The following is a 27,191-nucleotide window of genomic DNA, read 5'->3' on the forward strand; positions in this document are numbered from 1 at the left end:
CCCTTTCCAGTCCTGGACAACCCTTTCAGTGAAGAAATTTTCCCTGCTATGCAATCTAAACCTTCCCTTAACTCAGTCAGTCTGCTGGCTGCGGTTTGGTTGGGTTTATAGAGCAGAATAGCTGAGGGTGGGGGTTTCAGGGGGACCTGCCCACGCCTTCCTTGGGTTTGTGGGTGCATGTTGGGTGCCTCTGGTTGCAGATGGAGCCCATGATGGCCAAATCTCTCCAGCCAATTACTTCCTGTTTTTCAGCATTTCCAAACCAAAGTGGGATGGATGGAGAAGCAGTTGGAAGCTGCTTGCTCCTGTCTCCATCTGGCCAAGCCTGCTGAGAGGGCTTGGAGGCCAGAAGGGAAAACTCACCAGGATCATCATCAAGGCATCTGAAATCCCGGGACACCATGAGCTACAGGAAACACAAGAGGGAAAACTTTGGGGGAGGCTTCAGACATTTGCTATGCCTGGTGCTCCTGCTCGGATTGCAGCCAAGCGTCATCCTCCCCCGGAGTCACGGCAAAGCCCTGCACGGCCAATTAAAAGCTGTGTGAAATGAAGGCCGGGGTGTTGTTCAGCCCTCGCTGTCCCTGTGGAAGGGGGGGATGCTGTCGTTAGCAGAACTCTGCCCTCCCTGAGAGTGGAAGCCGGCTCTTGGCTGCTCCCAGCCGCTGCCGCTGTTCGGGATGAGCTTTTCATGCCCTGTCTCTGTCAGATGCAAAGCTATTAAGGCAGGTGATTAAATGCGATGCCTCTCTATTGATCCTCCACTGATTCCCAGAGCCAGGGCTGACGTTATCCTCTTTGGATATTCATAGAGCTGCTGCTGAGAGCCGGCTCGGAAATCCTTCTGGACAAAGGTGTCAGCAGCCGTCTGCTGCCTTCTGCAGCGCTTTCGGCTGCCAGGCTCCTGCGCGGAGCTCCTGGGCACAGGGGGACGAGGGCTTGTGATCATCAGCCCGTGAACGACCATGGTGTGACCCCACGCCGGCTGTGAAGGTCCGTGGCCAGGAGGAGGAGGAGGAGGAGGGGGAGCAGGACGCGTCCTGGTGCATCCGCCTGTTCCTGCAGCTCGGGCTCCCTCGGGCTCCGCACTGCTGGGTTGCTGATGTCCTCTCTCCTCTGGATGTTGGGCAAGCCGGGCTGTACCTCTGGGGATCATTTCTTCCTTCCCACTGGTTGTGAATACCATTTTTCCAACGGTTCACGTAGGTTTTTTTTTTTTCTCTCCTATTTGCCTGATTTTCAGTGGAAGCATCCCCCCATGAGCTGATGCTGAGGGACCACGAGTTACACCACCCTCTTATTTGGATGGGGAAGCCAAGAACAGAAGGGAAGGCCTAAGAGCAGACAGGCTGTTCTCCAAGTGCACCAGAAAAAAAAAAACAAACCAAAAAAAATTTAGGTTTTAAAGCATTTTTACTAGGTGTTTGGTCTGCAGCCAACAGCCTAATGCATCACTGAGTTTAGCTCCATCCATTCTGGAGTGCAGTTGCCCAAGAAATCAATGCCCTGACATACTTTCCTTTGCTAGAAAATACACTTTTGCTTGAGTGGGTGTGAAAACCGAGCTCTTGCCAAAACCTTGTGAGTGCCGGGGAAGGCTGTCCCGCTGAGCCCATCTTCCAGAGGAGCCACAGGACAAAGGCTGCTCTCTCCGACTTCTGTTCTACCCGCAGGGGCCGCGGGGCTTTGAATACTGACCAGAGAGCAATTGAACGAAGGAAATGTCTTCCAGTTCCTGGCTGAAAATAAATTTTTTCTAGTGCATGGTCAGGTGATTTGTAGTCTAGGCTGATTTTCTGGCTTCCTTTATTCATAAAGCATACAAAAAAGCCCCACTGCATCACCTGGGCTGTGCTCTGATTTCTGCGTAGGCACAGCTTCACTGGGTGTGTTTGGTCTGGGCTGCTGCGGGCAGAGGCTGAGGTGATGGTGTTGGGCTCCCCCCAACAAGGGTGATTTTTTGGAAGCTTTTCTGCAGGGTGAAGTGCCTCTGAATGATCGCCCATGGATTTTGAGAAACGGTGATTTCCTGCAGGGAGAATTCCCGTGGATTTGGGTCTGGGGGTTGCTCTGCTGCTGTCAGCCCTCTGCCATCCCAGACCTTGGCTTGCAGAATCTCTGTTTCACTGCTGGCATCGTCCATCCCCCTGCCTCCCTCCTGCGAGGTCTCTGACTCAGAGCCTGTCTCCTCTGACAAGTTTATTGGTTTTCCAGAGCCTTTCCAGTGCTACTGAGGCAATGCCTTTCATTTTGAGGGCAAAGCAAGGAAAAGTTAATGCCTCCAGGAGCGGGTGAGCCATGTGGCTGGGCTGGTGCAAGACCGCTGTCCCTTCATGTCCCACATCCCTGCTCCTGATGCAGCACGGACAAGCATAGGAATGCCCTGATGTCATTCCTGGAGGGTATTGGAGGGGCTTGCTTGTGTTTCCAGCTCTGCTGAGAAGAGGCTGGGTGGTGTTCACATCAGAGCCCTTTGTTGCCTGCTGGGATGTGCCTGGAGCAGGGCCATGAGCAGGGTGTGCAGGGCCCAGGGTGAGCGGGATAGGAAAGCCCCAGGAAAGTCTTACAGGTGCCCTGGGCACAGGCTGCTGTCAACACATCACAGGGACACACAGGCTCCTGGATGCTCATTTTCTGGATGGACTGACAGCTCCCAGCTCCAGAGCCCCCAGGCGGAGGAGAAGTGAGCTCACTGGCGCCCTTCCGCCTCCACTGTGCTCAGTGGCACAACTTCCTGTGGCCTGGGAAAAGCACACACTCCACCTTGAGATTTTCTGTCACCTCTAAGAGGTCCTTGATGTCCTATCTCCTGCCCAGCTGCCAGCTTGTTTTCCTCCTGCAGGTCTGGCCAGCTCCTTAGCAGAGCTGTTTGCTCTCCCCAGTCCTGGCACCCAGATCCTCTGATGGCAGCACACCCTGGGGACCCTCCTCTCACCTTGGAGGATGCCAAGGTCGTTAATCCACTTTGTGGGTTAAAAAACTGAAAACATTTGGAGAATGAGGAGCTGTGTCTCAAACCCCTGCTGCCCCAGCACCCAGCACCATGCCTTTGAAGGCATTGTCAATTTGCAACATCAGGCCAAAAATGGGGCTTTTTCAGTGGAAAAGAAAAGTGCAGCTGGGAAAGGGCCAAAAAAAGGTGTTCACTCCTTTACCACATTATGGATTTGTGATGGGGAAGAGTGGAGTGATGCAATGAGCAGAGTGCTCGTGAGGGAGTCCTGCACTTGTGGAAGGGGAGGCTGATGACAGGACCCACATCTTTGGGACCAGGGATCATCTATGTCAACAGTGGGATGGAGTAGACAGCAGGGCTCTGGGCAGGAGAAAAACCAAATAAAACCCCAGAAGAAAGGAAAGCCAGTAGCAAAACCCCCAGAACAATCCCTTTCTTCTGTGCCCAGAGCCCCTGAACCAAACATTTAATCATTCTGGGAGGGATGTGCCTGCATGGTGGCAGGAGGGCAGTGGCTTCCCAGCCTGAGACTGGGGTTTGCACAGTGACTGAGATCCCAGCTGAGTCAGAAATCCACTCAGCAGAGTTCAGGGGAAAGAGCAAGGAGAGGCACTTAGGAGCTGCCGTGTGACACCTGTGAGCTCAGTGTGAGCTCAGTGTGAGCTCAGTGTGAGCTCAGTGTGAGCTCTGTGTCCTGCTGGATGGCCGTGTGTGGAGACAGCAGCTCTCAATTTGAGCTAAGTATTTTCCAAGTATCCAAAGGTTCTGGGGAGTCAATTTCCATTACCTGCTCACCACAGGTCACTCTTCTCCAGGGACTGGGAAGATGCTCTCTGAAATTTAACTTCAGAAAAGGAGTCACTCAGATGTGCTCTGAGTAATTTCCGCTCCTGGAGCCCCACAGGGTTTTTGGAGGATGCTTATCCCTTTCAGGGGAAGAAGTTGCTCCCAGTGCAATAGAACTGGTGTGAGGCTGGGCTCAGCCCCTCGCCTGGAGCTGTGAAGTCCAAGGGAAGTGCTCTTGGAGGCAGCACACTATGCCCAAAGGATCCCATCTCCTTTCTCCTGCAGGGTGGCAGGGAGAGAGGCCGAGGGAGAGATTGATGCCATGAAGATTTTTGCCTTTTCTTTTATACCCCTGTTATACCTTTTTACAGCTTCTGTATTCCTAGTGCTTTTTGTCTACATTCTTGGGCTTGTTTGTCAAGCTGAGAGACTCAACATTTTAGAAGCTTCGTAGCTGGGGATCAGTGTGCCCCAGAGCCCAAGGTCCTCTCTAGAACACATTCTGTAAACTAAGATAGAACCATCCAGGGGAAGGCTCCTTGGGGAGGGGGGCTCACTTGAGACTCTCATTGGGGAATCTTTGATAGATCTGCTAATTAGTAAAACCTATAATGTTATACCCGATGTTGGGGGGACACATACTTGGCGGGGTGCATCTCAATGCATATGACCTGGACGTGTGCACCTAAGGATCCTTAAAATAAATACCAAGGAAAAATCCCTTTTCCCCTTCTAACTGTGTATGACTCTTGATTTTAAGACCAGGAAAAGGCATCAAGATGACCCCAGACCTCTGCCCTGAAGTTACAACAACTGAATGAGAGTGGGACTTGCCCTGTGTGAGGGACATTAGGAAAGCAACCAGGGTGCAGCGTTCAGGGGAACAGTTTGGGGAGCAGCTTGAAGGTTAGCACACACATTCCCTATCCAGCAGAGCTGCTGAAGGTTTCCTGAACTCTGCTCTACGTGCAGAGTCAGGCAGTTTGTGCTCAGGCCTCGGCTCACAGGTAGCCAGCTGTGAGTGCAAAACCTGGGTCAGCTCCGCTTCCCTACGACTGGTCCAGGTGGCCGTGACCTGAAGATGCTGAAGCACTTGTCCTCCCATGAGATATGCTGGAACTGCAGATGGAGTATCCTAAATGCCTTTGCAGAAGCTGAGCTAGTACAAACTAGAGTTTTTACTTTACTCTTCACATGCCTCCCCTTGCCCTTGTCCCTCTGGTCCCATCCTGTCCCAGCGCTGGTCCTGCTCCATCACTCCCTCTCTCCTGCCCGCAGGGGAAGCTGTGACCCGCTCCTGGTGTGAAGGAGAAAACACTGGAAGAAATGCTCTGCCAGAGCAGTGAATTCAGCTCATTACAGAGTGTTCCCACAAATTTCTGCTGCCCTCTTATCAGCCCATCAGCTTAACCAGATCACCCTTCAGCTCCCACCAGACACCTCTGTGCCTCCGCAGTCCGAGCCTTGGGAGCTGCAGCCTGACTCACACTGTGTGGGAGAAAGTAATTGTTCCATCCACAGCAAATTGGACCCGTAATAACCTCTCTCTCCATAACAGCAATGATGCTCCTTCAAAAATATATTTTAATTGATTTTGGATAATGAATTCGGCTTAGCAGGGAGCAGGCAGTGGAGAGATGAGGAATGGGTGGATGGGGAAGAGCAAGTGGAAAGGAGAAGTGGCTGTTGTGTCCCGTGGAGAAGGTGCAGGAGGCTTGGTGCTGCAGGCGGGGCACAGGCAGGGCACGGGCAGGGCACAGGCAGGGCATGGGCAAGACACAGGCAGGGTGTGAGCAGGACACAGGCAGGGTGTGAGCAGGACACAGGCAGGGTGTGAGCAGCCAGTCTCCGGGACATGAGCAGAGGTTGAGCAACACTGCTGGACTTGCCAGTCTTGCCCGGGGCTGTTTCTTGGCGCTGTGCGAGGGCTGCGTCCACACAGAGCCTTGGTGAGCATCACATGTGCATGAAAAGGCTTTCCTTCCTCCTCTTCCTCCCTCTGCCAGCCACTTCAGAGGCTTCCCCAGGGCTCTCTGCCCACGTGCTGGGGTGCTGAGGAGCTGTTTCACATCTTTGAGAAAGAACAGTTGCCCCTTCCTCAGAAGTTCTGCTGTGAGCCAGCAAAGAGCATCGATGGAAGACGAGCTGGACCCAAAACTCCAGTGCCCTCCTTTGCAAGGCTTTGTTCATCCTCACAGCTCACAGCAGAGATGTTCAGGGGGTTAATGTGTGATTGCCATGTACCACTGCTGTGGTTTCATCTCTGCTTGGAGATGCCTCTGTTCCTGTCTCTTGCTGGGAAGAAAATGCAACAATGCTCTCTAGAGGCAGAAGAAGTCAAGGAGAGCTTTGCTTTCCCTGGCTCTGTCTTTCATCATGACCTCACTGCTCTTCCCAGCTGTTTTTTTCCCACAGAAACAGCAGTTTCTGGGCATTTTGGCCTCCTGAGATGCAGCTTGGGTGGTTTGCTTCCCCCTCCCTCCGCACAGGACAATCTGATGCAATTACTGTGGCTGATCAGAGGAGGACTGGGAGAAGTGGGGAGCATTTTGGGTCAGGATGGAGCTCTGGGAAGAGTTTGCTGTGCAGGGTGATGGAGGAAGGGGAAAGAGCTGGGGGAAATGTGCTGCAGCATGATTGAGCATTGCTCTGGGGCAGGGAAAGTGAGGCCCCTGGTGGGATGTTAGAAGGGAAAGGCCTTCTAAGGACTAATCAACCCCAGGTCTCGGGCAAGGTCAGGTGCAGCTGTGGGGCTGCAGAAGCCCAATCAGGCACCAGCTGCCCCTTAATAAAGGCCAGATGGGAGACAGAAGCTGGTTTGGGAGGGTGTGGGTCTCTTCTGGGCAGAGCAGGCAGCAGCTTTGATGCTGGCTCTTGTAGGACTTGTTTTGGTGTGGAGAAGGGACTGGAGCCCTGATCACTCAAGGGGTTTTTTTGGGTGAGTCTGGGCCTAAGCCGAGGAGATGCTGGAGGACCTCCTGGGATGTTTAGATGGAGGCTTTAGTGGGCAGCTTGGGGGGAGCTGGTCCAGGTGTAGCTCCTGAGGTTGGGGCCAGTGGCTGGGCTGGGCTGAACTGCAGAGATTCCTACAGGAGCCTGAGTCTGCAAGAACTGGCAAAAATGGAAGTGCCAGCACATGAACCAGCAGTTACAAATCCTATTTTCTGCTCTCCAGAGAGCCCAGCTGAGACCTGCACCCAGCTGCACTGGTTGTTATAGGTACAAAATGTTTGGGTCCTCTGCTTGTGATACTTTAAGGGGGGTGTGGTTTAAAGGTGATGCTCTGCCCTTTGCAGGGGTGTCAGAGGTAATAGACTGGGCCAAGATGGGAATCCAGGTGAGATTTTTTTTTTTCTTCGTGTGGGCAGCTGCCCAAGCAGAACTCAGCCTCTGTGTGGAGTGGTGCTCAGTGGGGTCCCTTTGCTTGTGCTGAGCCACAGGATCCCAGAATGGTTTGGGTTGGAAAGAACCTTAAAGCTCATCTTGTTCTACCCCCTGCCATGGACAGGGACACCTTCCACTATCCCAGATTGCTCCAAGCCCCATTCAACCTGGCCTTGGACACTTCCAGGGATGGGGCAGCCACAGCTTCTCTGGGCACCCTGTGCCAGGGCCTCACCACCCTCACAGGGAAGAATTTCTCCCTAATATCCAATTTAATCCTGTCCTTTGTTAGGTTTGATGCCATTCTCCCTTTATCAGATGGGCTCGTTGTGCTCTCAAAATAAGTGGGGATTGTCCCTTACCTTATACCTGGAGCTGGTGGGATGCAAAGCCCAGACCACCCCTGGTCATCAAAAGAAAATAGAATAATTAATTTTACTATCCTGGCCAGTTTCCAGTCCACTCAATTACATTCTGCTGATCCACCCTGCAATCCCATATGTTGTTGTTTATTTTATTAGCTCATATTGCAAATCTTTCAGTAAGAGCTGCCCTATGAATAGCCTCGCCTGCTGAATTAATTGTGCTGCTGAAAGTTTCAGGTTAATGTATAAAATGTACTTGCAGGCCCCGGGTAAAGGAAACAAAGGAAATTATGTTACTGAGCTGGACTGGGAAAATCTTGTGTCCCCAGGTGACTGGGAGGATAGATAAAGAATTAACTGGACAAATCACCACCCTCACAGGGAAGGATTTTTTCCCAATATCCCATCTAACCCTGCCCTCTGTCAGTGTGAAGCCATTCCTTCTTGTTCTGTCACTCCAAGCCCTTGTTCAAAGTCCCTCTCCAGCTCTTTTGGAACCCCTTTAGGCACTGGAAGATGCTCCAAGGTCTGGCAGTTCTGAATAGTGCCGGGTTGGGCTTCATTAGCCAAAATACCCGTGCCTGCCCTCCCAGGCAGCTGGCCTGGGGGTACTTGTGTGCTTCTTTATATTCCTGGTAACTTTCCTATTGGAAAGCAAGTCCTATATTGCATGTCTGCCTTTATTCAGGATGCTGGATGCATCTAGCCACATCTCTTAGCTTTTACTATGTGCAATCTGCAAGCCCAGGTGGGTTGTGTAGGGCTTTGTGCTTCCTCTGCTGTGCTCCGGTCTACCAAGAGTGATAAATCAGTGCCAGGGGTTACACGTGCAGGATGCAGATATACATGGAAGGGCAGTTTGTGTTAAATTGCACCAGATTAAAGCATTTCTGTTTGGGAACCCTTGCTCTGGTTTAATTTCATGGAGTTCTGTGCTCTGAGAGACTCGGTTGCCATGGGGAGCTAGCTGCCTTTGAGCTGGAGGGATCACTTTGGTTATTTACTCCGACCTCCAACGAGGTGTAAAGTATTCCCTGTCATTCTGCAAGCCCACAGGAGCCTGAGCTCCTGCATATGCTGTATCTTAACTTCAACGGTGATGCATGATAGCAAACCCTTGAAAGACTTTGTTAAGTTTGGAAATTACCTTTGCAATTTAAACCTGTCTTGTTTCTAGCTCCTATTTTATTTCCATTCAGTTTCCAATGCCGGGAGCTCCTTATGGCTTTCCCTGCTGCATTAAAAGATATTTGTTATTGGGCAGCACTAGGCAGGGCTGTCCCAGAGAGACTGAAGGGAGGTGGCTGGATGGTCTGGGCAAATAACTGGGATTCACAGCTGCTTTGGGAAGGGAACAGGTAGGAATGGATGATGAGGGAGAGTGTGAAATAACAAAGGCCTGCGGCAGGAGCTTTTTTCTTATTTCACAGACCTCAGTTCATCAAGTTGTTGATGCTGGACTTTGTGAACATCCTGGATTTGTGCAAAGGCTCAGCCAGCTCTTGCACTCTTAAGACTGCTTTGCTTTTCCATCTGCATTTTCCCACCTCTTTAGTGTTGTTTCACAGATGGATAAGCAGTGTCTTGGTTTATCCCTGGTCTTTGGTTGCTGTGAGGTACCGAGGCTGCTGCTGTTTGTCACAGCCCAGTGTGGTCCTTTGCCACCCCCTCGTTTGCTTCTCAAGGGCAGCGGAGCGTGGCTGGGATGCTGGGAGCCTCAGGGATGGGGGGTTGCTCTGCTTTCTTCACCAGCTGATTAAAAGGAGCCATGCAGAGCACAGATTCATCTCCAGGGAGGTGCCTGAGGTGTGGGGAGGGCATGGTGCTAAAATTGTGGGGAAATCTGAACCCATGTGGGATTCTTGTTAAGTGTTTTCACTCCCCACTCTCTTTCCCCTCCTGTCCCTGGCTGTGCTTGCAGGACACAAGCTCTGGCCTCAGCAGCACTGCAGACCCCTCCTGTCACCCAAAGGTGACCTGTGTTTGCTGCCAACTCCACTTTGGTGTTAACTCTTAATTAACCCAAACTCTCCTGGATGTGTGCAGGAATTGGTGGTGCTGTTGAGGGGCATTTCCATTTGGGTGGTGAGGAAATTGTGTAGCCAGAGGAATGCTGGTGTTTTCCATCAGGCAGTGAGTGCCATCCATTACTCGCTGCTCTAACTCGATTTGAGGCACTGTGCTGTCAACTCTTTAAATCTGATTAGCACAAGTGTTTCTTCTTCTCCTCAGTGATTTGCTGTGCTCTTAATGTGATGCCCACTAATGACAGAGGAAGAAGCTAAACCAACTTATTTTCCCATCGAATAAATGGCAACTTGCATTGGTCTTAAAAACAGTGAATGGAAGAGGAAACCTGCATTGTGGAGGCTGCTTGATGGAGTCAATTACTTCTGACTTCTAGGAGTAGGTTAAACTGGGAAAAGGGCATTGGACATGCACTCACACTGCCCTGAGAGGAGGTGATGGTCTGCTCTGGCTGCTCTTTGTCCTGGCCAGGGAAACTTGGCACTCAGAGGATGTGTGGCTTGGGACAAGCCAACTCTGGGAGTCACCAGTGACCCATTAACCTCCCAGATTTCTTGCTGGCACCATCCACCTTTGTAGCCCAACTTGCAGGGGGAAGATGCGCCCTTGGGGATGTGTTGTGTTATTCCCCAGGTATAGTGCTGGTTCCTCTCCCTGTGTGTCATGCCAGAGCCAAGACTATGGGGCTCAGGACCTCTCACTGCTGAGCAAGGCTTTATCTGGAGACCCACAAATGTTCCTATGACCACTGGAGTGGTTCCAGAGTGTGTCTGTGCAGCAAAAGGTGAAGCCAGCCCTGACCCTCCCCTCCAGCTGCAGAGTGCATCACAGCCCTGTCTCTGCAAACAGGGGTAGGAAATGCAAGTCAGATCTCTCTGCCAAAGGCACTGCTCCTGCTTTTCATGCAGACTGCAGGTGCCTAGACAAGGGGAAATGTGGCAGAGGCTTTGTAGTGATGCAAAAAACCCACTTGGCTTTTTTTTTTTTTTAATTCTCCAAGTGCCTGTCCCTTTGGTCTAGAAAAAGTAGACTGAAACAGGCTTTTTCTTTCTTGATCTTATTTTTCATTCTTGCTGTGTTGTGTTTTGCTTCAGGATTTACTACACAGAGCCCTTCATGCTGTTTCCACAGGCTTATTTAATATCTGGGGAGTGTGGCAGTTCTTCCCTGGCCTATATGTTTTTCTCCACACTGCAACTTGCTATTAAATTTCACTGTGCGCCCTTGAGTGCTGTTGTGGAAGGATCCCACTGATGTGCTAGCTATGATAATCATAACCCTGTGCTAATTGCTTCCATCACAGATAACTGTGCTTGGCTCTGAAGCATTTATCCTTCTCTTTATTCCTTTCTGTCTTCCCCTGTTCCTTCTCCCTCCTGGGCAGCATCCCTTTTCTGTGTTCCGATCGTGAACGCCACTGAAGAATTGCTCCTTGCTAAAATATCCCGAGCAAATGGTTTGTAAAGCAGTACCATGTATTACACATCCCATAGTGATCCCTGCTCAAAATCTGTAATGGTCCCTTGTTGAGGTTTGGGCTGAAGGATCTCTGCAGACTCTGGGATGGCATTTTCCATAATTGATGTCCCATCGAAGGAGGTGATTTAATTCTGCCAAAGTCATATTTGTTGTCTACAAATCTCCCAAAGTTCATGAGGCCAATTAAGCTAAGGAGATGAGACTTTAATGGCACTGATGTATCATCCTGTGTTGAGCTCATCCCCATGTGCGAGGCAGGGTGATGCATGAGGTGATGACGATGAAGGCTTTGAGCAGAACCTTGGAGCCCTGCTCTCAGGCAAGGTGAGATGCTTTGCTCCATATGGACACAGAGCAAGGCCAGGACTGTCCCCATTTGAGGGAATTTGCAATCCTAAAGTATGACACAATCCAGGACAGATTTGCTGTAGAACCCGACTCAAAAGTCATCCCATTATAAGTAAATGTAAAAGGCTTCCGAAGAGCAAAGCCTCCACAAGTGGAGTAACATCATGTTGCATGTTCCTCTGCTCCCATCTGCTCTAGAGCATTTTTCCCTCTGTATTTTCCAGCTTGGATGATGCCAGCTGGCTGGGGATCCAGGACTGCTGTCAGCTGGGTGCTGCTGTAGTTTTCTTCATGGAAGAGGCTGAAGATCAGAGATGTGTAACCTTTATACCCAAACCTGCCCTGAGGGTCCTTCCTACTCAGATCCTCCTGTTTGCCCTGTTTCTGTAAGCTGGTTTCTGTGAGCTGCAACTTAATCAGGATGTTAATTTTAACCTTTTCTTGAAGGATTATGTTCCACCCTGCTTAGCTCCCAGAAATGCTGACACCCCATGGGCATTCCCTGGAACCAAATGTTTTTCTCCCTTCAAACTTTCCCTTGTCTTTGCAGTTCTGCCTTGTTACTTCTTTCTAATGGCGCCAACACAAATCCTGGGGCTTACTGAATAACTTTGCTATGTGCTGGAATTAATAATTAATAATAGGCATCTGTCAGCTGGAAACTGCATTATTCAAAGAGGGATGATGTGGGTGGGCAGCTGCTCTCGCTGGTGGAACATCTCTCCCGTAGCATCATGTCACAGCATTAGGGGAGAGCTGGCTGATGTGCTGGGTATCTGGGTGTGTGGGAAGGATGCAGGTAGTGATTCAGCCCTGTGAAAACATGCCTTGCCTGCTGCCAGTACCCATTTCTGGGGAGAAGGGTAGGAGGGATGGGTGTGAATCTCCCAGGGCTTTGTCAGGATATTGGGAAGTCAATGGGACAGAAGGGAAAAGCTGCCAAGGCAGAGCCTGCTCTGCTTTCCAGGCTCTGCTGCTGTGACTCAGGGGGTTGGATCACAGGTTTGCCTAAGTGACAGCTTTTGCCGCTTTTGTTCTCCTAACTTAGGTGGCTCGTTTGTTTTCCCAGAGGGTTTTTCTGCGATTTTTGCCTCCTGCTGTTTCCCTGGTGCCGTCTTTCAGTGATTCCTCCATGGTGTCCTGCAATGCTGGAGCAGCCTGGTGTGACCCACAGTGAGGGAAGAGCACGAGGTTTTCCCAGTGTTCAGTATGGTGAGGACAGGACCTCCTGAAAAGAGGATGCTCAAGTGTTTGCTTCAAGAAGTACCTGGGAAAGAGATGCTGATGGATGGTGGTGTTTTGGAATTATTTTCCCCTCTCAGGGGCTTTTTATAAAGTAAGAGCAGGATAAGCATCACCTCCTGGTGCCAAGGGTGGCTTCTCTTTAGCAAGGAGCACTGCCACTGCCACGGGGTGACATTTCAGCATGGCAACAGCATGGTTCAAAATAGTAATGAGGATACAACTGTTGTTTGCACAGATGAATGTAGAAAGTGATGCGAAATGGCAAGAAACCCATTTGTCTGGAAACACAGGTTTCTTAGCACCCACTTAAGCCCTCTGACACATGACATTTCTTCCTCTGAGCTTCAAAGGAAGTGAAGGCTGTGAAAAGCAGGTTGTCTACCATGGGAAGAAGAAATGTGTCTCTAGATTAGAGCTGTCAGTCCACATTTGCTTTTGGCTGCGGAAAGGATGAGTTTGCCCAGGGGGCTGTGGGAACTTCCCTCTTTGTCCCTGCCTGTCCTCACTGGGCAGGAAGATGCTGAGGATGGGCATGGATGGAAGGCCTAAATTTTACCATTTTCCTTGCCACCATTGCAGTTAGTAAACACCATCTGTCTGCCAGTTTTTCTGGTGGAAACTGTTCAGGAAAAATGCTGTAAGAAAAAAAAAATGCAGTTGCATATAAGTGAAGATTTCAAATGGGTGCTTTCTACTTTTTTCATCAGCTGTTGCTGTCTTGTGAAGTACCAGTTACTAATTAGCCCTCGTATCTCATTAAAATCATAGTGGGTTTTTTTACCTACTGAAATTTTGTAAATAGCCTTTATTCTGGTCTTTAATGCTCAGTGATTGAAGTATTTATTGGATGCCACTTATGCAGCTCTGTGCCTGCGTTCATTTTCTTCTTAAGACATTTACTAAACCACTGCTTAGAATTACTCCAGCCCATCTGGCATATTAAGTGTGTGTGCAGAGTGTACCCGACTTTCCTATCCACTTCCTCTATTAATATTAAATATTCAGGGGAATTGAATTTTTTTCCCCCCTCCTTGCCATCTGATCTTCATGGCTGTAATGGCATATTTGGGTGGAAATGTGGCTCTAGCAGTGGAGTGTGAGCTCAGGAGGTGGGTGTTGGAGGTGAGGTCAAGGTGTCCTGTTCTGCATGGCAACAGAGATTGCAGCAGGCAGATGGCTCTGGTAATGGGTATCCTCAAAGCCAAGGATATCAAAGTCAAAAGATATTATTCCACCTGATTCTGGCATAGCAGGGAAGGGGCTCCTGGAGGCAGGGATTTAATTCCACCCTGCCAGCTGTGTCGGCTCTGAAAGCTGCCCTGCATCCCCAGGGAGCAGTGAGGATGGGAAGCATCAGAAATGAGCTGCCCTGGCAGAGCTCTGTGGGGAAGCACTTGTAGGAAACCTGTCTGCATTAGGCATGACAGCAACACGGTTTTACTGCTGTAGCCAACCTCACAAACAAAAAGGAGAGCAGAACACATCACTTGCCTGGTGATTATCCAAAGCTGGCTGAACCCTGTGCCAGCAACAAAATCAGGGCTAAGAAAGGATTTAAGTGGCAGTAAAATATTCACAGTGGGGTCGAGGGTGGAAGGCATTTATTAGCTCTGAAGAGGATCTCCTGCAATAAAGAGGGGTTTGGCTTCATAGCTCTTCCCATTAGATGGGAAGGGTGCTGCTTGGACTATCCCAGCCTTAAACCTGTCCTCCTGGAGACAGAAACAGGAGATACTGAAGAGGAGAGTTTACAGCATTCTTACTCCGGGATGTTGTACAGTACTTATAGCTGCATTGTGGCTGCCTTGGAATGCTGATAAGAAAATCTTGCCATATCTGTTTTCCATTATCTATTTTTTTTCTTTCTATCCTTTCCACAGGAAGAGAAGAAGCGAGAATTTATGGAAGGTGAAAGCACATGGAATTTTTTCCCCTTGGAGATGGCTGTGATCCTGTGTGTGTGCTGCTGTGCAGGATACCAGGACCTGGTGAACAAGCGGCTCCTTGCTGAGGCAGCAGCCACCAGGGTGACCCCTGAGGGTCCCTCACCAGGCACTGGGAGCCTTTGACTCCTGCCTTTCATCTCCATGGCAGGTGCTACCCCCTAACAAAGTGGACTCTGCTACTTCTGGAGGTCCTTGGGAGCTTGGCTTTGTCTCTCAGCCAGCTGGGTTGAGGGAATCTGAGGGGAGATGGAGCATTGCAGACGCATGTGTAGGTGCAGGCATGCACTTATCAGCATAAACTCAGCGTATATAATTTATGTTGATCCAAACAAGGCTGCAGAGATGCAGATCAGCTGTCTCATGCCTCATTAACATGCTCCAAACCTGCCTGTGCTGCTCTCAGCAGCAGCAGCACCGCCCCTGGGACCTGTGGGGGATGCGTGGTGCTGTGATCCTGGCAGGAGATGAGGCTCTGGGCCTTGTTTTGGGGTGAAGCTTAGATTCTGGCCAGGATTTTACTTTGCAATGGAGCTGTGGTGGGTGTGAAGTCAGCAGGTGTAACTGTGTGTTTGTGGAATTCCTGCCCCAAAACGACCTTCTTGTGTCTCCAGCCATGCCCTGAGAGGGGTCTCCTTGGGAGGGCAGAGCTGACCCATTTGGTGCTGTGCTCCTCTGTGCTTGCTTCCTACGTTTTCTTTCTCATGGCATTTTGTTTCCTGAAAAATAATACGGAAAAGGAGGGAAACCCCTTCAAGCTCTCTGCTCTCCACATGGAATCTGTGCGTTTTGATCTCACTTTGGGGATCTGCAGCTCCCTTCCCACTGCTTCCCCTTCCAAGCCCCTGCGGACCCAGCATCCTGGTTTTTGGAGACCCTGAGCAGCATTGCCTGGTGCAAACCCCATTCACACTGCCCAACCCAGCCCCAATTTGCTGATATTCCTAAACAAAGCAGTGAAGAGCTACCATGTAACTGCAGAGACCTATGGAAATCCTGCTTTTTCTTCCCAAAATAGCAAAGACAGTGTTTAGCAATAATAATTCCTCTGCAATGGGAGTGACTGAGAACAGCATCTCCTGGTGAGGGAGACAAGGGTGGTGTTTCAGACAAAAGGAGACATTTCCTTCCCTTCCAGAACTGCAGCCTGTGTTTTGTAAGTTAAATTGCTGCGATTTGGTTGGAATCCACCTGGTGACGAGCTGGTTCTTTAGTGACACACTGCTCTGAATTGCACACCCCTGCTTCTGGTATTTCTAAATTACTTGCCTATTAGAAATTAATCATAAAGAAGGGTGAACACTCAGTGTGCTGACAGCCTGAGGGTTCACTGCCACCCCTTCAGTAATTATGAATTTGGCAGGTTTGTGGGAGGGGGAGTGCAGGAAAGCCTTGAGTGAGGTGTTGCCCTCCCTGATGCTGTGAGGGCCCAGGGGACAAAACCACTCTTTGATCATTTGGACATGGTGATTGTGCAGTGTGGGTGGCAGGTGGGCACAGAGGTGGAGCAGAGCCCTCCTCCATCTGTGCTGGATGGGAGCTGGGGGGGGGGGAGGGTGTCTCTTCCCAGATTTTGCTGACAATGTGTCTCCCCAAACTTGCCAAGGCAACAGAAGGGAAAATTAATCACAGGGAAGGCTGCTTGGAGCTGTGCTGGAAAACAGGCAGAAGTGACTCGCTGTGTTGGTTTCATTGGTACAATGCTCTAAATTGAATTTTAACCACTACCATTACTTTTCTCTCTCTAGAGGTAGATCTACCCTGGGGCAGGGATGGCAGCCTATCCTGTGTCCCCACGTCTGCCAAGCAGTATCTGTCCTGGAAGCAACTGGAAGTTTCTAAATCCCATCTTTTCTCCTTCTTAGCTGCTGGTTTCTTCGCAACGTCCTGTGGGAATCACCTCTGTGAGCTGCTGTGGGTATTTGCAAAGGCACATTTGTCTTTGTTCCCTTTGCTTCCAGGCACTTCTGTGTCCCCCTGGATCTCCCCAGCTGCCCTTGTGGCCAGGGAAGTGCTCCTGATGCAGAGGGAAAAATCCCTGCTGACAGGTATGCTCCTGACACACTTTGTCACCTCCTCAAGCTGCTGCTCACAAGCTCAGCAGTTCAAATGTGCCTTTCAGTGAAAAATGCCAGGAGGAAATTGAAGTGTTTTTCCTCTTTTCTAATCAAAGTTGAGGAGTTTTCACCCAAACCTGTGCCTGTCATCTGGAATTATGGGAAGCTACAGCATGACTTGGTGCTCAGCAGATGCTGGGGAGTGCTTAGTGCAGTGGTCCACCTTGCTGGAACTGCTGAAACCTCATGACATCAACTGAAAACAGGCCAAGAAAAATACAGTTCCACTATTTAACTTATGTATTTGCACTGGAATGTCACCCCTGTTTTTGTTTCATTGCATTCTGACTTAGTGCTCCAGAGTTTGGCTGTTCAGTGCCATCAATGGACACACAGCTGGAGGCTGAAAGTCTGCTCATGGCAGTGCAATAAAAAAAATCTCAGCTGGACAAGCCCAGTGTCTTGATTTCAGCAGGGATGGCACCAGGAGAGACCTGCAAGAGAAAGGAACATGCGGGAGGGGGAGCTGCAGATACATGTGGGGCTGCACGTGGTGAACCAAACCAGAAGGTTGGATGATCAGAGGTGTGGGATGTGCTGGGCTGTCCACACCAACCTGTCTCAGTCATTGTTATTAAAATGAGATTTAGCATTTTTCTCACCTCATGTAACTTTATTTGGGATGCACAAGCCAAAGCTGGAGCTGTTTTCAACTGTCTCAATAGAACCTGCCTTTGAGAAAACCCAGTTTGGAACAAGATGTGCACATGACAGCTGCCTGTCTCTGGGTTTTAGACAGCTGCTCATCAACTTAATGGCAATAAATGAGCTCCCAGGTGGTCTTAATGGTGTCTTTGGGACGTCCCTGTGCTTAGGAGCTGCTTGGGTAGCTGTGTTTCTCTCTATTTTTGGTGATCAGATCTCTAAAATAGCCTGTTTGCCCTGCAGCTCTGAGGCTGGGTGGGGCGGGAGTGCTGCATGGCCCCTGAGCTTTGCTGTGCAGGTGCCTCAGCCATAAAGGGAGAAAAAATATATGGAGCCACAGAACGGAACCATTAAAGATCTCCAAGAGCATCAAGTCTAACCTGTGGCTGAATAGCACCACTAAGCCATGTCTAACCAGTAAGCACACCAGCCATAGATGCTGCTGAAATCCTCTACATCAGCCCTGCTCTGGTTTAAACACACAGGAATTCCCTGTAATACATCCCACTGGCCTGGAGCTACATCCTATGGCATCATCCCTTCAGTGATACAGACTGGTTACAGCTGCAGGAGCAGGGACAGCCTTGTACGGGACAGAAACTCCCAGCTTGGTTTTAGGGGAAGCATCTCTCCATGGGATGTGGGGCTGGAGTCTCCTACTGCTCCTGTGGCTCTTGGCAGTGCCTGCTGGGAGGAGCAGACAGCAGCTGGAGCGCTGAGCACAAACACAGCCAGGGTGGGTTGACTCACGCCTGGTGGTGTTACTTGCCATGTGTTATAATCACCGAGAAATGCTTTGCCTGTGGTATCATTTTCTTTAAATATATCATTAGGGAAAATGACAGCCCAAATTGTGGGAAGATGTTAATGGCTCTGGAGTGGCAGACAGATTGCAGAAAATAGTTCCCTGCAAACATGTCACAGGTGGGAGCTGGGAGAGGAGGAAGGGAGATGGGACGGGTACGTGTGAGCAGGTGCTGGGGCAGTGATGGAGTGGGACAGCCCTGTTCCCTCCAGTGTTTAGAAAACTCTCTGTGACTCTCTGCTGCTTTTCCTTGGGAGACTTTCAAGGGAGTGGGGTGAGGATGGGGCAGTGCAGGATCAGTGGAAAGAAACAATTTTTGTTTAAGCACTGTGTGATGAAGTGCCTTGCCAAAGCACAGCCAGGATGGAGCTGATAACTCTGTCCTGCTGCCCCAGGCTGGGTGCTTGGCATGGGGTTTGTGGTCCTGCCCCTCTGCTACCCCTTACAGGAGGTCTGGGTCTCCTCTTCCCACTCTGTCAGAAAGTCCTGCTGAGACGAAGCTCCTGGTGTACAGCGTCAGGACTCTTTCCACCCCTTGCCTCCTTTTTTTTATTGTGTGAAGAATAGCAAGGAACAAAATGAGGTTTGAACTTTGCATTTCTCAAAGTTTGTTGTTTTTAATCAGCCCTATGACCTCAAAATTTTATATTTCTGCTGAATCTCTGTAAGAGACAATAAAAAAGAATGACATTTAGTTTCCATGCAGCAGCCTGCAGTTCCCAGGGACACTGCACAAACGCTGTGTATCCTGGTGGATAAAGGTCTTCTGCCTTGTTCTTCAAAGATTTTGTGCTTAAATCTTCTTGCACTGGAATTTTTACTGAAATTATTCCTCTCTGAGAGCACTTAGCAGTGAGAGTTGCTCGCACATTGAGACGTTAATTGCCTCAACCCACCGGCTGCTCAGAGCAAGTGTTGAGGGCTGTGGGGAGCCCAGCAGTGCCCTTTGCATCAGAGGAGTGGTGTGGAGATGGAGGGAGGCTCTTCTAAAGGAAGAGCCCTGTGGAAATGGTGGTGCTTCAGCTGAACTTGCAGTCCTGAGCCTGCCCAGAGGTGAGGACAGCAGGATCCACGTTACTGGGAGTGTCAAAGCCATTTCTGCTGGCAGAACAGCCACCCCATGCCCTTGTACAGAGTCCCTCCCCAGGCAGGAGCACCTTTAGGTACTGAAAAGTGCTCTAAGGTCTTCCCAGAGTGTTTTTTCTCCAGGATTCCCAAGGTTTCCCCTCAGGGAGGTGGGAATGACTGCACTGTCCCTGGCTTCCCAGGGGGCACATGGTGGGGTGTGGTGGAGGGACCAAGAGAGAACGGGGTGCTGAGTGAGGAGATGGAGGTGGTGGGGAGATGGTGACTGTGTGTGGCACAATGTGTGGCACGTCCTGGCCTCTTCCAACCATCCCTTTACCCACTTAAGTGGAAAACTGCTTTTTGCTCTTCAATCCCCAAGTGGAAAGGGCAGAATATTCCATTGCTGCAGCGTAGGCTGACAGCGGACGAGAATGGGAGGCAGAGCAGTGCACCTACCCAGAGAAATTTAAGGGGTTTAGTTTTAGTTTCTCCAATTATTTCTTTGCATATTTACATTTCTGAGACTGTCACATTGCTCCTGGCACCGCTCTGGGGTGAAGGGCAGATTTATGGCTCCACTGAGGGGGAGGTGGCCGTGCCTTCCTCCAATGTGTCTGGTCCCGGGGTAGGAATATTTATAACCCACAGCTAGCTTGAATCATGGCCTTGCTTTTAATGGTGTTTCAGGGATTTTCAGCTCTCCAGGGAAGAGGGGGACCCACTGTGCCACCTCCAGCATGGCAGATGGAGAGAAAAGGGATTTATTTACTATGAACAAGCTGGAAACACCCCCAAATGCTCCCCTCTGCCAGCAGCGGCAGTTGGGAATGGAAAACACTTTAAAATGATGGAATTGGTTGACTGTCATTAATGTTTTATCTCCTCCATGATTGCTGCTTGGAAATGTTGTTTTGGGCTAGCGGTGCTCCCAGGCAGGGAACTTCCAAAGGGATAAATCAATGGGATAAATCAGATCCTGTTCGTGATGTGGGGCCCTGAGGAGATGTTGTGGCTGTTTTCTTCATCTTCAGTTGTTTTTTCTTCAAATTGAAAGAAGAATTAATTAATGAAATGTACTTTAAAAAGGATTTTCTTCTAAAGCCAGTAAGAATTTAGGTGAAATGGCATTGAATCGTCCTGGCTGATATGGGAGGGATGGATTCATCACAAGAAAAGTGTTTCCTTCACAAGGGCTGACAAACAGCCTGTAATGTGAATATTTTCACACATTCAAGTGAGGTCTGACCCTCTGAGAGGTTTTCCTTAACACGGATCTGTGAATAAAATAACATTTCTGTAAAGATACAAGAATAAATAATCACCCAACACGAATCTCATGTTCCTATTGAGACAGGAAAAACGGGTATTTCTTGAACAGAATTTGAAACACCTGAAAAGTTAAGGAAAAAAGGGTCAGTTGTGTGGAACCAGTTGGCAAATCAAGATGGGGGAATGCTCAGGCAGTCCCACCTGCGCCAGATTCTTGTTGCTCTTCTGAGCTGGTGAAGCTGGAAATAATTATAATAAATGTGAAAAGCTGGTGCTGGGAGGGAGATGGGCTGAGGGAGTGTTCCATCCCTGGAGACACTGCTCACCACGCAGGTATGATGTGTGAGAGGTGTGAGCGTGGAAAAGCTGCCCTTGCCTCAGCTATTTTTATGTGCGTTGGTTTATGACTCTAATTCCACCTTAATTTTCCTTTGGCAGTTCTTCATGCCTGGTGTTTGATGCAGCAGGCGTGAGATGCTCTTTGATGCAATTACAGCTCCGGAGCTGGAGCGGGCTGGAACACCTGATTTAAATTCCAAGCCTACTGTGAGACAGATGAAAGCAGTCACTTGGATAGCTGCCGGCTCCTGAGTTTTGCCTCTGCTATCAGTGCAGGATCTTGGATTTGCTCCTTGGCTGGATGATATCACCACGATCCCAGCTCGAGGCTGCCTCGTGGGGTTTTTAGTGTTTGGTTTTTTTCAGTCTTTCTGCTACTTACCTGCAGTTAAAAAGCATCAAGTGCTGCCTCCGAGTGAGGGAAAGCCTGCTTGATGAAATGCGTGTTCTTTTGCTCTTGGGCAAGTGTTCATTGTGACAGCCAACAAAGCTACACGGAGGTCAGTTCCTCAGGTACCTTACGGCAGGAGAGAGCCAGAAAAACGTATGGCGTATGAGGTTAGTTAGTGCTCTGAAGCTGGAAGGAAAATCTTCATCACAGGATGTTTGGAGAACAATTACCCCTATGTCCAGTGCTCATCCTGGAAGAAATAACTTAGAGCTGAAGCAAGATGTGTAGATAAATTAGTGATAAACTGATTGTCACCTTCTGTTTGGCTTTTCCCGCTTATTTCATCCTTTGTGTCTTCAAAAGGCCAGTTGGTGATTTGGGTGATTTGCCCATGCTCAAGCTGTGCTCACCAGCAAACACCAGCTGTTTGCTCCCCAACCTCTCTTTTCCTCCTCCAGCTGCTGCAAGAGGGACTCAGCTCCTGGCAGGAGCTTCAGCAGGAGCAGATGTGCTTCATCATCTCAGCTGCTGCATGAATATATTTATTTATTGCTGCTTTCACTAAATAAATAGCCAGAGCTTATCCACGTGGTTCTTGAGGAAACTGGAGATAGAAGAGATAGATAACAATAGGAAAGCCTCTTGTGGCTGGTTTGTAGCAGCTCTGTCCAAAGTCCAGCAGTCTGACCAGCATTAACCATATCTCCCATTAGTGCTTGATGTTCTTGTGGGATCCTTCCTGCTGAGGCACCTGCATGCTGCAGGGACGATGTGAAACAACTGCCGTTTAAAGCAGTGCCAGAATGTGTGTCTGAGATGGAAATAAGGGTGTCACAAGTCAGCAGAGAGACATCAAAAAAGAGATTCTTCTCAATTCTCACTTGTTTCTCTAAAGTTTCAAATCCATTAGTGTTTAAGGCAGCAGCCAAGTGTATTTTGCTGAAACCAGCAGGACCCTGGGAGTCCCTGACAGGGTCCTGGAGTGCCCCACACCTCGAGCTGGAGGTGCTGCCCTATTGGGGAATCCCCTCTCCAAAGGGAATGTGCCTCCTGTTTGTCTCCAATCGTTCTTATTCAATATCATCCAAAAAAAACCAATCAACGAATCCACGAAATGACTCACTGAAGTGAGGGCAGGTCAAATTGCATGTTATTGTATGCCTTGCTGAGATGTTTTAAATTAGCAGAATTAGCTAATTAGGCAAGCTCTGTGCTCTGTCCTGCAATTTGCAACCCCAGGCACTGGTGGGTGGGAACATCCTGCAGGATCTGTCCTGCTCTGTGTCCAGAGGCATCTTGGAAGGGATGAGAGATGCTCGGCAGACTTTAATGTCTGTCAGCTCATGAGGAGTCCTTATTTAAAAAAGGCAAAACAACCCCAACCTCCCCCCCCCCCCGGTTTACACCTGCATGGAGAAGAGCAGATATTCAATTAAGGTTCTGATCCCTCTGTGCAATTATTGTGGCAAAAGGAAACTGCCTGGTTATCTATGAGTGCTGATAACTCGTCCTGCACCTCACAGGCAAATTGCCGTGAGCTGGGAAATTGTAAAAGCCAACGTGCTGGGTTCCTGGCTGTGAGCTCCAGACAGACTCGAGCCCTGCTGTGCTCATGCTGGGGCTGGGGCTTTGCCTGGGGATGCCTCTGGGTGGAGTGAATCCCGGTGAAAGCCCGTGGTTGCTGTGTGGAGGAAGGCAGAGCTGTCCAGCATGGACACAGCACAGAGGGATGAGTGTGGAGGAGCCTCTTGGGCCTGCTCCATCTCCCTGTGTGTCACTGACTGAGGTCAGTCTGGACCTCAGGGTGAATGGATGACTGAGAAGTGTTTTGGGAAGTTTAGTGCATGGCAGGAACAAACAGAAGGCCTTTGTTGTGTGTCTGTAGGAGCCACATCTGAGATACAGCGCTTCAATCCAGAGGGCATCTCCCCTCACAGCCAAACATGAAATTGCTTCCTTGGATGGCTGTGTCTGCCCCAAGGGGAGCCCTGAGCCTTGTCTGAGTCTGGGGACGGGGCTGAGGAGAAGGAGGAGGGTGGAAAAAGAGGAGAAGGAGGGTGGTCCACAGCAGGATGCCCGTGCTGCTGGGTTCCCCAGCACTGCAGAGGGAGGAGGCTGTGCAGGTCACCCAGTGTTTCACCTCCCCTGCAGGGGCTTCCTCTGCACCTTCCACTGGCTCTGGGATGTAACTCATCCTGGTTTGGCTCTGTGCTGGCAGCTCCTGGCCTCTAATGAGAGCCCCAGGCTGTAGAGGTTCCAGTTAGGGTCTGTTTGTAAAACATTCCCCTGCTCAGATCGGTGGGCAGTTGGGGCAGGCTGGTGTTTCTGAGGAGGGTGGAAACAAAGCTCGAGAGGAACACAAAAATGTGGGACTCACCGTGGTTCTTGTCTTTCATGGAGGCAGTTTCTCCATGAGACCATCAAGGGAGGAAGGAAAGCCTCACTGAGGTGACTTTCTGCAAGGACAAGAAAGCCCTCAAATCTCACAGATTTACAGAGCAACTCCTCCTGTTTCCTGCTTATCCATGAACAGGAGGTGAAACCTCCTCTGTCCCCAGATGAGCAAGGCTGTCCTGCAGCCTGGATGGAGCTTGTGGAGCTCCCTGCAAACCTCACCAAGCCCAGGCAATTTATCATCATTATCATTTTTATAACAACTGGAAAACAAACTGGTAAAGCTCCCCAGAAAGGAGGTTTGCTTCCTCAGCAACAGGCAGGGAAGGGATTACCCTCATCTGTTTGTTCTGCTCTCCTCTGTGAAGGAGACAGTGTTGGGAGCACTGTTGTGCTGTGTGGGTGGCTCTGTGGAGAAAGCTGGAAAAATTTCCCATGGAGAAATGAAGCCTTGGTCTGGACCCTCTGGATTTACTCCTAGTTCAGAAGTGTGTGGGGGGTGGATCCTGCCTGAGCAGGGCTGCATCCCTTGGTGTGGTGCTGGACCACGGGGCAGCCCTGGGAGTTGGGTGGTTGCTGGTAAAAATGGGTCTGTGCTCTTCCTTGCTGTCTTCTTTCCTAAATCCAGCTGGAGATGGGGAATTTCTGCTGTTGCTGGCTGTATAGAACAAAATTTTCTGGTTATAATACTGATGCTTTTTTTCCAATTCCTTTTCACTGAAGAAAGTGGTTTCTTCCCTCTCCGGGGTGACTGTAACATACACCATAAAACCAAGTTTTGTTCTGTGGAAAATGAGTTTTCCTGTGTCCTTTTCCCATCTGCAGTGGCTCTGGGGAGGAAAGCAAGACATCATCCCGATGGTCTCATGTGGGGAGAGGTGCAAAGCCAGAGCAGACTGAAACAAAAAGGTACCAATTTTCATGAGATGTCCCCATCTAAACACAGTGGGGAAGAGCTGAAAAAGTGAGCAGAGTGGGAAACAGGGATAGAGGAACCTCCTCTGCTGAGCATCTCCAGCAGCCTGACCTGGGGGAGATATTCCTGACATGTTTCTGGGCTTTCATTCAATTTGCAAATTAATTTTACTGTTCTCAGTTGCGTGAAGGGACTCTGGCATGTACCTGTGACTGAGACTGGGGTAATGTCCAGATACTGAGGGAATTGCAACGAAATGGTGAAATCCCTTAAACTTATTAGTTTAAGGGAATAATGGTGTTGGCTTTCAGTGCAGTTGGAGTAGCAATAGCATTTTAATTTTCCTAAAAGGTCCATGTAACACTGTCCCTGATTCTCTCAGTAAGAACCACAGATAACTCCTTGCCAAGGAAAGCTTAAAGCTGTCCTCCAACAAATTGACTTTTTTCTTCATTATTCCTTAGACTCTTATCTCTGATTCCAGGCTAAGGGATGCTAAACTTGAAATATTTGAAACATTAAAAATTGCAAGACACAGGCAGAAGTGGTCCCAGGACATGGGGTCTGGATAGTTGTGTGTGTCTGCAGGAGTTTTATGGTAATCAGGGGAGAAATCAGCTGAAATAAACTTTATTGGTGCATTGCTGCATGGCCTTCCCATGGAAGCTGTGCTATGAATCAAAAGAGCCATGAAAATTTTGATGTTCTCTTCAGTCCCCATAAAATGACAGCAAAATTTTTGGGTCTCACTGTCCCAGGCTGCAAAGTGCCTTGCTCTTGCTGCGTGACTGTGGCTGTAGCAGTGCTCCTGCCACAAAGTTTGGGTCATTTCGGAGTTGGTTGGAGCCCCTGTGGTGGGAATTGCACCTGTCCCAGGGGTCCTCTTCCAGTTTGGAGCAATTTCATTTTTTTGGGGTTTGCTGGAAACGTGTCAGCCTACCATAGCTCTGTCCTTGCTTGGTGTGTTTGTGAGCTGAGTCAGCAGGGGTCAAGTTCCAAATTTCACCAACATGGGAAAGGTTTGGGTTTTCCTTTGGCAAAATCTCAGGAGCTTGAGCTCAGCCTTCTATTTCTGTGAACGCTCCTGTCAGGAAGAGAAAGGCCAAATGGCAGCTGTGGGATGGGAGGGATTAACTTTGCCAGGTGCTTTCACTTGAATTTTGTGAGGCAGGGGCTTCACTAAAACTGTAATAATAACCAAACATGGTAAATACAGGTAGTTAAGAAGCATTAGGGTTTGACACCTACCAGCAATCACCACATTTTTCTGGTTTATTAGGCTAGTGAGGGTGTAATTGGGAGTGCAGCTCCTGCCTCTCCCCTGCGGTGCTTTTCACTCAGTGGGTTATTAAACAATTCCAGGAGAACCACACACAAGCAGTTTGTTTTGCTCTGTTTTTTCCACTCTTTTTATTTTGTTTAATTTTTTTCTGTTACATGAGCCTTTGGGAACATAACGCTAAAAATGTTATTAAGAAGCCATTGACCATACATGCCCCGCAGATTTCTCTGATAAAAACCACTGCCTATGGCTTTAGAGAAAGGAAGATTAAATACAGGGCAACTGCAAATGTGTTCCTGGGAAGAGTGGGTGAAGTTGCAAAAGCAAAGACCTTCAGACGTCAGTGACATCCTTTGTCGCTGACACGATGGCTCGGGGTCTGCGAGGACACCGGGCTCCTGTGGAGAGCTGTGGATTTATAGACGGCTCTTGTCTACAGAAAGTGGAATTAGATGAGAACATTGTGACCTTAAAGCTTCCTGAATAACTCAACGCATGCGCTGAGCTGGGAGATGGAGTGTGGAGGGGTTGTGTTGGGTTTGAGCTGGGAAAAGGGTGATAAGTGGGAGAGCTGCTCTGGAGGAGGGGGTTGAGGCAGAGGTCAGCAGGCTGATGAAAGTGGCTGTGGCTGGATTAGGGGTGAAAGAGTGCCTAACTGTCACCTGAATATATCTTTTTGTCACCTTAAGAGGAGAGACAGTGTGATGCTGTGGCCTGGGAAGGAGGAATCTGCAGGGCTGTCCCCTTCCCACCTCTTTGCTGGCTCTCGGGTAGCTTCTCTTTCCTCCTTGAACATGCCCAGCCCAAGGTTTGTGATGCTTATGGGCAGCTGAATAAGTAACTACTGGATGCTCTCCTGCCCGAAGGAGGTGCTGGACCACTGATGAGCCCAAGACACGCTCGGACCACACCTCCCATCCTCTGTGATGTGGACCTGCTGAGTATCTGTGCACAGATGCCCTCTCTGTGTCTCTGAGCTCTGTGGATGGAGCCCATAGCACACTGTGAGCACCGACAGCAATTTTCTAATCAGATGCAGAGCCCTTGTCAGCCCAGAGCTGGGTGTTTAGCCCGTGCATTTGAAACAAGCTGCTGCCAGCTTTAGTTCCAGGGTATTACCATCTGCACATTTTAACAGGGAGAAATCCTGCCTCATCTGGGAGCTGAGTTTTTGTGGATGATCTGTGCAGCCACACGGCTCAGATGCATTACCCAGCCATTGCAAATATGTAACAAGGGCTGGATGAAAAGCTCTGCTGCCCTTCCAGAGGGTTGCTGGATGCAATTCACCAAAGCCTGAAGTTGTTATTTTCCTCTCTGGCTGTAAATTGTTCTGATCAACAACGTATGAAAGACACTACATCAAAAGAAGTGGAATCAGATAGATAACAGGACTTCCTAGGGAGCTGGAATTACTTGGCATTTGACTCT

General features: G+C 49.5%; 1 long non-coding RNA gene across 16 annotated transcripts; it reads left to right on the forward strand.

Annotated features, from left to right (window-relative positions):
- Positions 1–6,568: 6,568 nt before the first annotated feature.
- On the forward strand, positions 6,569–17,705 carry LOC138121156 (uncharacterized). Of its 16 annotated transcripts, XR_011156105.1 has the most exons (7): positions 6,569–6,680; positions 6,918–6,961; positions 11,571–11,732; positions 12,395–12,558; positions 14,472–15,690; positions 16,400–16,582; positions 16,708–17,705. It is a non-coding gene; the product is annotated as an uncharacterized lncRNA (long non-coding RNA). The 16 variants fall into 16 exon arrangements; XR_011156109.1 differs by lacking the exons at positions 11,571–11,732; positions 12,395–12,558 and adding an exon at positions 7,039–7,079; XR_011156103.1 differs by lacking the exon at positions 11,571–11,732.
- The last annotated feature ends 9,486 nt before the right edge of the window (positions 17,706–27,191 follow it).

This window comes from Aphelocoma coerulescens, chromosome 20, assembly GCF_041296385.1.
Source record: "Aphelocoma coerulescens isolate FSJ_1873_10779 chromosome 20, UR_Acoe_1.0, whole genome shotgun sequence".
NCBI lineage: Eukaryota > Metazoa > Chordata > Aves > Passeriformes > Corvidae > Aphelocoma > Aphelocoma coerulescens.